Genomic DNA, 12444 nt, shown 5'->3' with positions numbered 1-12444 from the left:
GCTTACACGAAGTGAAGAATATTTGCCGGATCAATTTGAAAATTTCAGAGAATATACCTAAATATATGTAAATTCCGAAAATGCAAAAAAAAAATCGATTTTTTGAAAATTCTAACTGCGTATAACCCCTTAACATACCACTGGAGACTTTGACCGTATATAACTGTATTAGTTTTTATATAGATTCCACTATTCATCTGACATTCTATCTGCTTTTGATACGTTTTATCGTTTTACTCTCTTACCATATTGTTCTTGTGGAATAACGCGAGACGTTCGCGTCAGCTTAATTATTCTCCACCTTTATTTGCATTATTCGAATAAAGCTCTATTCTTCTTCGCACGCGAGATTATATCGAACGTAGCTCGTAACGCGTGACTTATAACCCTATTCAGCCGACTGGGGCTTGCAATAAAAATACGAAGGCAGTACGCATAAATCTGTCTGAATTCAGCTATACTCGTACACCTATATACATATATATATATACATATATATATATACTACACGAATGTACCCTATCTCTCGGTACAATTTTCAGATTTTTACATTTATTTAGGTATGCTGGAATTGGCCAACCGGTAAACTCTGTGCGACCATTCTATGAAATAATTGAATTCGTCATAGTTTCATCATTTTTATATACGGGAGACGGGACAGATCCTGGCCGTTTCTCTCAATTTTAGCAAAATTATTATTTTTCTCGTATCTTGTTCCATTTTTAAGCTGCGTTCCATCCGAATCACCGTATTTTCTATTCTCATCAAGAAACAGATCGCATTGTTGAATCGATGAGCGTCGCACAATAGTCCCAACTCTCGATTGTCATTTAAAGATTTCGTATTTGTATGTTGAAATCAAAAAAATGTATGCGTATTTAAAGAGAACATCATTTTCGGGAGTGCAACGAGTCACAAATGCAATGCGTTTCAACTGATAATATACAGATGTGCATAAACATTTGTTTATAACAAATAGTTGATAAAGATTTTATTCCACGGGTTAAAAGTCCCAAAAAGAAGTTCTTTTTATCTCTCTCGCGGTTTCGGGATTTGGGACAAGTGTGCGACGAAAGTGCTGGATCCTTTGGCTTGTGTCGCTCGTTTACAAATTAATCTATCCTAGGACGGTCGTAGCAAAGCGAAGATGGTTCCTTAGGATGGCATTCAGCCGAAATGGTAAATGTTTGACTTGGCACGACTAACGTGCTAAGATGCTTGAATTTTTGTTTATACGGGACGATCCACTTGGCCTATTTTACTCTAAGGTAACTTGATGTTTATGTTTTACGTCTCTCCTTACGTATTTTCCATTATTCATTTAACCAGACTCAAAGAATATATACTTACCTACAACAGGTAAGATAATTGCATGAAAAGTAAGTTCTTTAAAATGAAATTTGATTCGTGTAAAATAATAGGATAAACTCTGTTACCTCTTGATCATTCAACTTTATGCCCTCATTCTAGAAATATTGGATTTGGTCGAAATCATAGTATGCAAATTTGTCCCCTGCTATTTCCCTCTTCCTATTTTGGTTTTTCTCTCATCCGCTCGTTGTCGGTACCGCGTGTGAATAGACACGACGATAGCGTGCACGACGATATTGAAATTCGGATCGCGATATCGATATTCTCGCGGAAGTCCGTTCATTTCGACGCGACCTTCGTAAAAAGGAAACATCGTGGAATTTCAATGAAATTATCTCCCAGCGCGAGAATCGTACCATCATCGATGTTACTTACACGAATTTCTATCTGTTTTCCTTGGTTTCGCGCAATCGCGTGAAAATAATGTTGTCTTGGTTTCATGGTTTTCAAGTACTTTATCGTTCCAACGTGCTCGATTAATTATGTAAATCAGATGGTAAACGACAGTAAGTCGTAAACCGGACGACAACACATTTACTTGTCTGTCTATTGATCGGCAGTTGATCGTCAGCTATTCACAAAAGCCTCTTATCCAACATTCAAAGAGAGGAGAAAGATAGAAAGAGAGAGAGAGAGAGAGGGAGAGTAATGGTCGGTACACTTCAGCGAGTTGAAAATGGAAAATTCATTTTTATTTCTTTTTTTGAGAATTCACCGGTCGTTCGGCTCGTCAACGTAAACCAATGGTGATTTTGTTCGAAATGGTAATCTCGTTAAGCCGGACTCGCGAATCGCAACGACGTAATTTTGGGAAATTGCACACGCCTTTCGAATTTGTTGCTTTTCCGAAAAAATAATGCAGCGAAGAGACGAAAAAAAAGAGAGAGAGAGAGGGTGAGCAAAATTTACGACAGTTTCTATCATACAACGACTAGACAAATTTCATTTGGGTTGTTCTCGAGATAAAACGAAGGTTGTTTTCATAAAACCGTTTGGCGTGATCACTCGTTCGAAGTTATGTCACGTTTACACGGAGCTATCAAAGCCAATATGCCTTTGGATCCCTCTGTCGAGACTGTTCAACGTATTACATTATACATGGATAGGATCGATTAATTCTACTCGTTGGAACGTCGAAGCTTCGATCGTAGAAGACATTAATATTAACGATATTCAACGCGTCTCCGAAAGTATGTACAGAGTAAGTAGGTCCCTTAATATCCAAAAACATAGCAAAACGTCACGATTTTTCTTCAGAGCTCGTATCTATCTTACGTATGTATATATGTGTATTAACATATATGTACGAAATGTATGTTCATTTATATGTACATACATACATACACATTATAAAACGACTTCGTCGCTCGTAAAGCTCGCGTTAGCGTTTCTCATTATTTTTACGCTCAAAGACGAAAATGCATCGTCGTCTTGAGGGAAACGAAGGTACGGAATCTCTCGAAAGATTTTTCTCTCTACATTTTCCTCCTTACACAAATAGAAAACCCTTCTTTCTTTCTTTCTTTCTTTCTGTTTGTCCTCCGCGTTACGTTGCAGTAACTTTCGAAAGAAAGAATCGTGACTACTTGCGTACACCCTGGCGTTTCTATTTTCTTGCAATTTAAAGGTCGCTTTGGAGAAGAGAATAAGGTAGAAAAGGGCAGAATTTAAAATCTAATTTCGTATAAGTTTTGAGAATGGCGTCGTTGCTTCGTCCCTATCATGCTTCTACCCATTTTCCCCTTCTCTTCCTCCCCTTCTTCCTCTCGAGTCTGTTCCTTTCTCTCTTCATTCAGATATTCCGTCGTTTCTCGTAATTTCTCCGAAGGTGGTGCAATAATGTTCTCCGACCTCTCTTGCAACTTCTCTCAGTCTTTCTCTTTCTTACCTCTCGTTCTCGCCCTTTCTCCATACCATTTTACATTTGCACTTTTGCGAGAGAGTAAAGCGACGTTTACCTGAACGCGACACAATCGCGAGTCGCGAAAGTAACGTTCCTTCGTGACTTTACTTTTCTATTCTTTCTATTCGAGAATGATGCTTCACATTTGTAAAATACGAAATGCAAAATGCGACGAAATAATCGTCGAATAATGTCGACTTATTCATCGACGAGAGAAAATGAGAAAATTAATGGGGAAAAATATAACTGGGAAACGTGCTGACGAGTAAAATATATTACATATTACCGGGTCTTACGTAACACAGACATCAAACCGCAACGTGTCAGGAAAAACGTTAGATAGAAAATATTATTCAATATCCAGGAAAATAAATTATTCTAATTTGAACGATACGAATAGCTCGGGAAACGTCGTTCATTTACTACTTCGATCGATTGCCTTCCCATCATCGTGCATAAAACGTCAGCTGTGCACTGCCGTCCTTCATCATCCTATTACCTGGAAGTTCGCTTTTTCCTGAATAAAACATAAAGGGGCTTTTTAAAATCAAAAACTTTCGGACCACCTTGTTACCCTTTTTTCGGCGTGAATACTTAAACGATAGCTCGTACCTAGGCGCAACTAACGTAACGATAACCTTTTTGGTAACTCCCAAGCCGAGTTCTCTCTCTCTCTCTCTCTCTCTCTCTCGTTTATACTTTTCTCTTACTTTTTTTCTTCATCCTTCTTTATTTTTCTTTTACATTTTTATCTACTTTTTCTCTTTTCTCGGAGACTAAACTAATTTCCCTAGCGTTTACGGCGGTAGCCGAGCACCTGACGCACGATATCGATGCCGAACGAAAAGAAAAAGGAAAAGAGAAAAGAAAAGAAAAGGAAAAAAAAAAGAGGTAGAAAGAGGATATCGCTGGCCAATTATTTTCTCCTTTGGATTTACGTCCCAGCTCGTAATCCTTGTATCCCTGGCCACCGACTATTATCGCTTTCCCGAACTCGAAGAAGAGTAGTACTTCATTTCTCGTTAAAGAATCCTCGACTGCTTCGTCTTTTCCGCGACTTTCTTGAATAAATTACAAGAAAATGGATCGTAAATTCGTTCGAAGTAAAAAAGAAAAAAAGATTCTTCTTTAATTTGACATTGCCGTTTATAGTTCTATTTCCACTTGTGGATACCAGTTATACAGGATAATGCACTTTTAAATGCGCGGAAATGAATTTTAAGAAGAGGAAAAGAAACAAGAAATAAAGGCAAATCAAAAATTTGTAGACGCGAGTAAAGTCTGGCCAATAAATATCTTGGAGGATAGGAAGAAGAAAGTTCTCCGGAAGAGATCGAGCAAAGTTGTTGTTTTTTACTCGAACGAGGAAGAGGAAAGGTCGTGATATTTGTAGCGATAATAACGTTGGCTCGGTTGGGTTTAGCAGGAGCACGTAAGTAAGTATATACTTAGGTATCTCTTCTCGATCAAGTCGAAACGATTTATATTCCTGAGAAAGTAGTCGGCCGTGCTCTTAATCCATGCTCGTCAGCATCCACGAAAGGCATTCCTTCTCGACTTCGTGGGATCGTCTACGCGTACGTGCGCCTACCGATCTTCTCTTTTGCCGGAATCGTTTCTCGTCTTTCAAGATAGGTACACGATCGAGAGTACTTTCGCCGAGACGAATCACTTCTTTCTCTCACCAATGAGTTCTCTTTCTCTTTCCCTCTGTTCGCTGGATTAATCGTGAGACCATTTTGCTACGTAATAATAATCGAACATTGTTAAAGTTCAAACAAAAGATTATATATATATATATTTTTTTTTAATTTGTACAAAGTGAAAGTGTTGTAAAAGTGTAGAAGATAATAAAAAAAAGATTTTTCTATTATATATTAAATTATATATAATATTATATAAATAAATATATATATATATATATTTTTATATAATATTATAATATTAAAATATAATATAATATTAAAATAAAATTTATATATATAATATATAAATTTATATATTAAATTAAAATTAATATTATAATATTAAATATAATATAGATATAATATTAAAATAAAATTTATATATATAATATATAAATTTTAATAATTTTTTTAAAAATATATATATATATAATATTATATAAATAATATATATATATTTATATAATATTATAATATTAAAATATAATATAATATTAAAATAAAATTTATATATATAATATATAAATTTATATATTAAATTAAGATTAATATTATAATATTAAATATAATATATATATAATATTAAAATAAAATTAAAATAATAGATATAATATTAAAATAAAATCAAGATATAGTTAAAAACTAGATTTATACTATGCCAGGTATAAGGAATAAGAGAAGCGTGAAACGTCTCCGTTGGTACTGATGCAAATAGAGGCGCAAACAACTTAAATGGAAAACAAACATAATTATTCGGTAGGGATGGCGAGGACGGAATGATGGAAGGAGGTTTAGTTTTCCAGGTGCAAACCATTGCATTTGCATACGCATCGTGTAGGATCCATCGAGCGTCCGCTTTTTGCATCATTTTTTATTTTCTACGTATAGATGAAAAGCATGGGGACATATCGTCGAAAAAGACTCTGGAAGTGCCTCTCTGTCTTTCTTTTTTTTTTTTCTCGTCTCTTTCCCTCTCGCGTTAAATAAAAAATACAGAGTATATTTTTCCCTCTGGCGAAAGGTTGAAAGATTTTTTGTTTGTAAATGCTCCTCCATTCGACGAAATGGCCGAATACGCTGTATTTCTTTTCCATTTTTTGTTTGCATTCATCCATTGAAGATACTCGACTTGTAGCATTTTTTAATCTCCCTCGAGCACATCTAAACAGAGACTCGATCCTTCTAGTATCTGAGAAAGGTGTGCCAGAGAGAAAAGAGAGTAAAGAAAAAGAAGAAAGAAAGGGGTCTACTCGTCAGGATCGTCTTTTCGTTTATCTTATCTCTCGACCGAGCTTTGTCCAAAGGAGGAAAGTTGTCGAGTGAACTTTCTATGTGAGTACTTCTCACGTTCCAAATGAACGCTACGGATCTTCTCTTCGATCTTACAAACATTACCGAACTCTCTCGCATTTATTTTTTTTCTTTCAATCGGAACTTTCGAAGGGAATTATTCACGGCAAGTTCCTAATTACTTATCATTTTCAATTAAAATCCTTTGAAACTGTATCCTTTAGTCTTTTGTACGCTCGGATTAGTTATTCGGCTTTCCCTCGCGGGATAATTCATTCGAATGGAATCCGTTGAACAATGAATACATATATTAAACATATAAATGTAGGATTCGTGAAAAAATTGGGCCGTTGGACCGGACTGGACCGGGACTCGAACACGGATCTTCCGCTTTCCGGGCGACTGCTCTTAACCATTGAGCTATCCAGCGGCCCACCGTCCAGTCTCCTCACGAACGCCTATTTAGGTTTGGCTTGGAGGTGCTCGCATCCCACATTCTACCCCCCCGCAACTACATTCGACCCCGAATGTCCGTCATTAGAAAACCTCTTCCTTGAACCATCTATCCTTCTTCGTACACGTCTTACGTCTTTAAATCCTGAACGCATTGGCTAGGTGTCTAAAGACCGTCTGCCTAGTTCCCCAGCCAACCGTTCACGTCGCCACTATACGTCTTACGTCGGCCTAACCTCTCTTTGATAGATGTTCAATTAATTATTTTTTCCCTAATTGTTGCCCGGTCGTAGAAGTGTGACACGAAGCAAGCCTCCATCCCGGACGAGCCCCCAAAATGTAGGATTCGTGAAAAAATTAGACCGTTGGACCGGGACTCGAACCCGGGTCTTCCGCTTTCCGGGCGACTGCTCTTAACCATTGAGCTATCCAGGGCTCACCGTCCAATCTCCTCACGAACGCCTATTTAAGTTTGGCTTGGAGGTGCTCGCATCCCACATAAATGAATGAAAGTATATATCGTAGATAGTTCGTCGATATAAATGAATATGATTCGTAAATTACGAATCGAACGAATGTAAAATTAAATTAAAGAGACTCTGGGAAAGGAGAAGCGAAACGTTTGTTTATTGTCAAAATGAGTAAAATTTGTAAAGCGATCTTAAAGAAAGAAGGATTTTAAGAAAAGTATTTCTAAGGTAAAGATAAAAAGAGCAAAATAGAAGAGAAAGAAATAACTGGCGGTAGTCTCTGAGTAAAAAAACTTGAGTTCGCGTCAGCAGGTTGAACGATAAAAAAAAGCCATAGAAACGAAGCAAAGCGAAGGACGGTCCGGAGCATAAAGAAGGAATTGTCCTTAACGGTAATAAACTTTATCTTCTTCGCCTCGAGGATCCATTATTCGTTGTCTCATTCGGAAGAAATCGCGGTTTTCTTTCGATTATTTTTATTAAAGTGCCTTCACGAAGAGAGGAATATCGATGGCGAGTTTCCGAGGACGAAAACTAATTGTAAGTCGACGGAAGGAACGGCTGCTACCTACATTAGATCAAATAAGTTTTTCCGTAGAGAGAATTCACTTTAAATAATTTATTATACACGAACTCTCGAAATGTGACAGAAATAAATAATTTGTTCTTTTAGATCTCGATGTATGAAAAAACTTATTTACGGTCCAGTGTACGCGTAAATATGCCGCGATTCGAGGAATCTTCGAGTTTAAAACGTTTGTTTCATTGGTAGAATTTATCGAAAGTTCGGTAAACTAAGAACGACGATCGATCGCTTGCTTGCTTGCTTGCTTACTCGGCTAATGAAGCGTTGCCCTATTTGAATTCGTTATAAAAGGAGCTACGAGAGCTTACGCTACGCTCAACTTAATTCAATTCGAAGTTACGTATTTAGCGAGGACGGCATAAAGGTTTGCATTCATCGGAATAAACCGAGAGAGAGAGAGAGAGAGTCAATGAAGAGGCACTTTTCGTCGTCTTTTCTAAGCTGTTCGTTTCGATATTTAGCTCTAGAATCGTCTTTCGTTATCCAACTTCCTTTCATTGTCCAACCAACCCATCAAAACCCCTCGTACCACTCGCATCCCCCCATCTCCGTTCTACTCGACAAAAGTTCGAATCTTCAGGAGCGAACTTGTTCATCGATTCTTTTTAAATTTCTCCATGGAAAGAGCAATATTAACCGATAAGGGCTAGACGAGCACCGTCCAATTATAGGGGGATATACAGTCTGAATGTGACAGAAACTGTGGAGGACAGTTTTCCGGTCGTCCCTTCGAGTTCGGCCATTGGAGATCGGTGATATTGTGAAGGCGGATCAACAGCGAACTAGAAAAGAGAAAAACTTGTTCTTCGCACAAAAAGAATTTACCGTTATACATCGATTCGATGCACTTTCGAAATGCTCTCTTGGAAAAATCCATAAAACTATTTCCCTGAACGAAAAAAAAGGCAGAGGAAAAGTGAGAAAAATGAATTCGATTAAAAGCTAAAACATCATCAAAAATACTCGTTAACAAAATATCGATAATAACATTGAGGGTTGTGTAATTTTTGTCCAGAATTCTCATCGTAACTCGTTAACGAAAAACAAAAGATTACGTATATTTATCTTCGAGTTAAAACCAGCGGCATTCGAGAGGAAAAGTGAGAAAAATGAATTCGATTAGAAGCTAAAACATTATCAAAAATACTCGTCAACAAAATATCGATAATAACATTGAGGGTTGTGTAATTTTTTGTCCAGAATTCTCATCGTAACTCGTTAACGAAAAACAAAAGATTACGTATATTTATCTTCGAGTTAAAACCAGCGGCATTCGAGAGGAAAAGTGAGAAAAATGAATTCGATTAGAAGCTAAAACATGATCAAAAATACTCGTCCACAAAATATTGATAATAACATTGAGGGTTGTGTAATTTTTTGTCCAGAATTCTCATCGTAACTCGTTAACGAAAAACCAAAGATTACGTATATTTATCTTCGAGTTAAAACCTGACGGCATTCGAGAGGAAAAGTGAGAAAAATGAATTCGATTAGAAGCTAAAACATCATAAAAAATACTCGTCATCAAAATATCGATAATAACATTGAGGGTTGTGTAATTTTTTGTCCAGAATTCTCATCGTAACTCGTTAACGAAAAACCAAAGATTACGTATATTTATCTTCGAGTTAAAACCTGACGGCATTCGAGAGGAAAAGTGAGAAAAATGAATTCGATTAGAAGCTAAAACATCATCAAAAATACTCGTCAACAAAATATCGATAATAACATTGAGGGTTGTGCAATTTTTGTCCAGAATTCTCATCGTAACTCGTTAACGAAAAACCAAAGATTACGTATATTTATCTTCGAGTTAAAACCTGACGGCATTCGAGAGGAAAAGTGAGAAAAATGAATTCGATTAGAAGCTAAAACATCATCAAAAATACTCGTTAACAAATATCGATAATAACATTGAGGGTTGTGCAATTTTTGTCCAGAATTCTCATCGTAACTCGTTAACGAAAAACCAAAGATTACGTATATTTATCTTCGAGTTAAAACCTGACGGCATTCGAGAGGAAAAGTGAGAAAAATGAATTCGATTAGAAGCTAAAACATCATCAAAAATACTCGTCAACAAAATATCGATAATAACATTGAGGGTTGTGCAATTTTTGTCCAGAATTCTCATCGTAACTCGTTAACGAAAAACCAAAGATTACGTATATTTATCTTCGAGTTAAAACCTGACGGCATTCGAGAGGAAAAGTGAGAAAAATGAATTCGATTAGAAGCTAAAACATCATCAAAAATACTCGTCAACAAAATATCGATAATAACATTGAGGGTTGTGTAATTTTTTGTCCAGAATTCTCATCGTAACTCGTTAACGAAAAACCAAAGATTACGTATATTTATCTTCGAGTTAAAACCTGACGGCATTCGAGAGGAAAAGTGAGAAAAATGAATTCGATTAGAAGCTAAAACATCATCAAAAATACTCGTCAACAAAATATCGATAATAACATTGAGGGTTGTGTAATTTTTGTCCAGAATTCTCATCGTAACTCGTTAACGAAAAACCAAAGATTACGTATATTTATCTTCGAGTTAAAACCTGACGGCATTCGAGAGGAAAAGTGAGAAAAATGAATTCGATTAGAAGCTAAAACATGATCAAAAATACTCGTCAACAAAATATCGATAATAACATTGAGGGTTGTGCAATTTTTGTCCAGAATTCTCATCGTAACTCGTTAATGAAAAACTGAAGATTACGTATATTTATCTTCAAGTTAAAACCTGACGGCATTCGAGAGGAAAAGTGAGAAAAATGAATTCGATTAGAAGCTAAAACATCATCAAAAATACTCGTCAACAAAATATCGATAATAACATTGGAGGTTGTGTAATTTTTGTTCAGAATTCTCATCGTAACTCGTTAACGAAAAACCAAAGATTACGTATATTTATCTTCGAGTTAAAACCTGACGGCATTCGAGAGGAAGTTTCATCTTAATGCAGTTCCACCCGATAATGCTACCTCGAAGTTTTAAAAGTACCTTCACAAATTTACGTTGGGGATTTTCGTCTCGGACTTATCTCTGGTAGCTCGAAACTTTGCTACAAAGCCGCCTCCTCGCCGATCTCCGCGAACACGTCATAAAAATATTGTTGTCACGAGTTGCCGAGTTAGAAAGAACCTCTTGACGTTTTGTCGTGGAAGAATAAGAATAGAAGGGAAAAGACGAAAAACTAGACGAAGAAGATAAGAAAGAAAAGAAAAGAAAAGAAATGAAAAAGAAAAAGAAAAGAAAACGGGGGAAGAGAAAAACGAGAAGAGAGAGATAAATAAAGAATAGAAAAAAAAAATACGTCCACTAAATGATCGAGATAAAGAATCGTTGGTCGTACGAGCCGGATACTGCTCTCTACCGAGTTTTATCTTGACAAGCTCGATATAGAAATAATGATGATAACACAAAGTTCTATCTCTCGACTCATATACGATATAGATTCTCGTGGTTCGACTTATGCTCAATTCCCTTGATATTTATTAACGTGTGTATAGGTGCACGCAATTCGCTTGCAACTCAATGCAAGTAGTACAGCTCGAGCTTTCATTGAACAACGACGATGTCGGAAGGTCCTATTGTATCGGTCCAAGTGTATTGCAGAAGATGTCACCTTTTGTCGCGGCCTCTAAAGACACCTACCAACCTCCTGACACGATTTTCGAATTTCTTTTATCGTAGGAAAGACGCTTGCATATGATGATTATACCGTTCGAAATGAGAATCGACATTTACGTTTCTAACTCGTTAAATCAATTATAGCGCGTTTCTAGTGATTTTCATAATACATTATTTCACTCAACTTCCTATAACATTTTGCAAATAATTATAAAAAGAGGAACTAAGTGTGGCATATTAAAAATCATCGTGATAGCTTTTATCATAAGTTTAAGAACGAAAGCAGAGAGTCTTTACTTGTTGATTGCCACAGCTTACGAGAAATAGTTTCGTTGAGAGAACGTGACAAGCGTGTAGGGCGACATCGGAAATTAGATCATGCTGGAGAAGACTGAAGAACCCTTATACACTTCGGTAGAGAAAGTCGAAGAAAATCGAGGACAAGGATTCCATTTGAATTCTCAAATACAAAGCGGAGTTGAAAATGACAAGGTAGTATCGATCGAAAGTCTCTTGGAAAGAATCAAAAAAACCTACGAAACGTTCCTACTTACATAATATATATATGTATACGCGTAAGTAATATGAGTTGAGCAAGTATTCCAAATTTTTTGCGTTATTTTAACTGCATTTTACACTTATGTGCATACACGCATACATATTTTTGCAGTAGTGTCATATACGAAAAGATTTTTACTGTACACTGCAATTTTGTTAACTAGAAATATTTTATAAAACGTGCACGTGTAACAAGATGCATATTGCTTTGTCGATTTTCAAATTTATTCCATGATTTCTCTCATTCTCTCTCCTTCCCTGTCTCTTTTACATAGTTTCAGCTTTCCGTAAATTTGTTTCCATAATTCGTCCAGACAAACAGAGGCAATAGTTTATTCAGAGCGTAGCATGTTCTCCTATATGACGTTGCACTTGTTGAATAATTGACTTATATGACTTTACCGCAAGTCTCGGGGGTTCGTTTATAATGAATGACATTATTCCACTTCTCCGGTAGTAAAATACAAAGGAAAACAGAAACATTGGGAAAAAT

General features: G+C 36.3%; 1 protein-coding gene across 3 annotated transcripts in view; it reads right to left on the bottom strand.

The window, feature by feature from the left end:
- The window catches only part of LOC122518465 (polypeptide N-acetylgalactosaminyltransferase 2), a 121629-nt gene that overhangs the window by 13596 nt on the left and 95589 nt on the right, over positions 1-12444 (bottom strand). The window lies entirely within an intron of this gene.

Source organism: Polistes fuscatus, unplaced genomic scaffold (genome assembly GCF_010416935.1).
Source record: "Polistes fuscatus isolate 324 unplaced genomic scaffold, CU_Pfus_HIC Scaffold25, whole genome shotgun sequence".
In the NCBI taxonomy this organism is placed as follows: Eukaryota; Metazoa; Arthropoda; class Insecta; order Hymenoptera; family Vespidae; genus Polistes; species Polistes fuscatus.
Note: the sequence above shows the minus strand (reverse complement) of the source record. Positions and strands in the feature narration are given on the sequence as shown.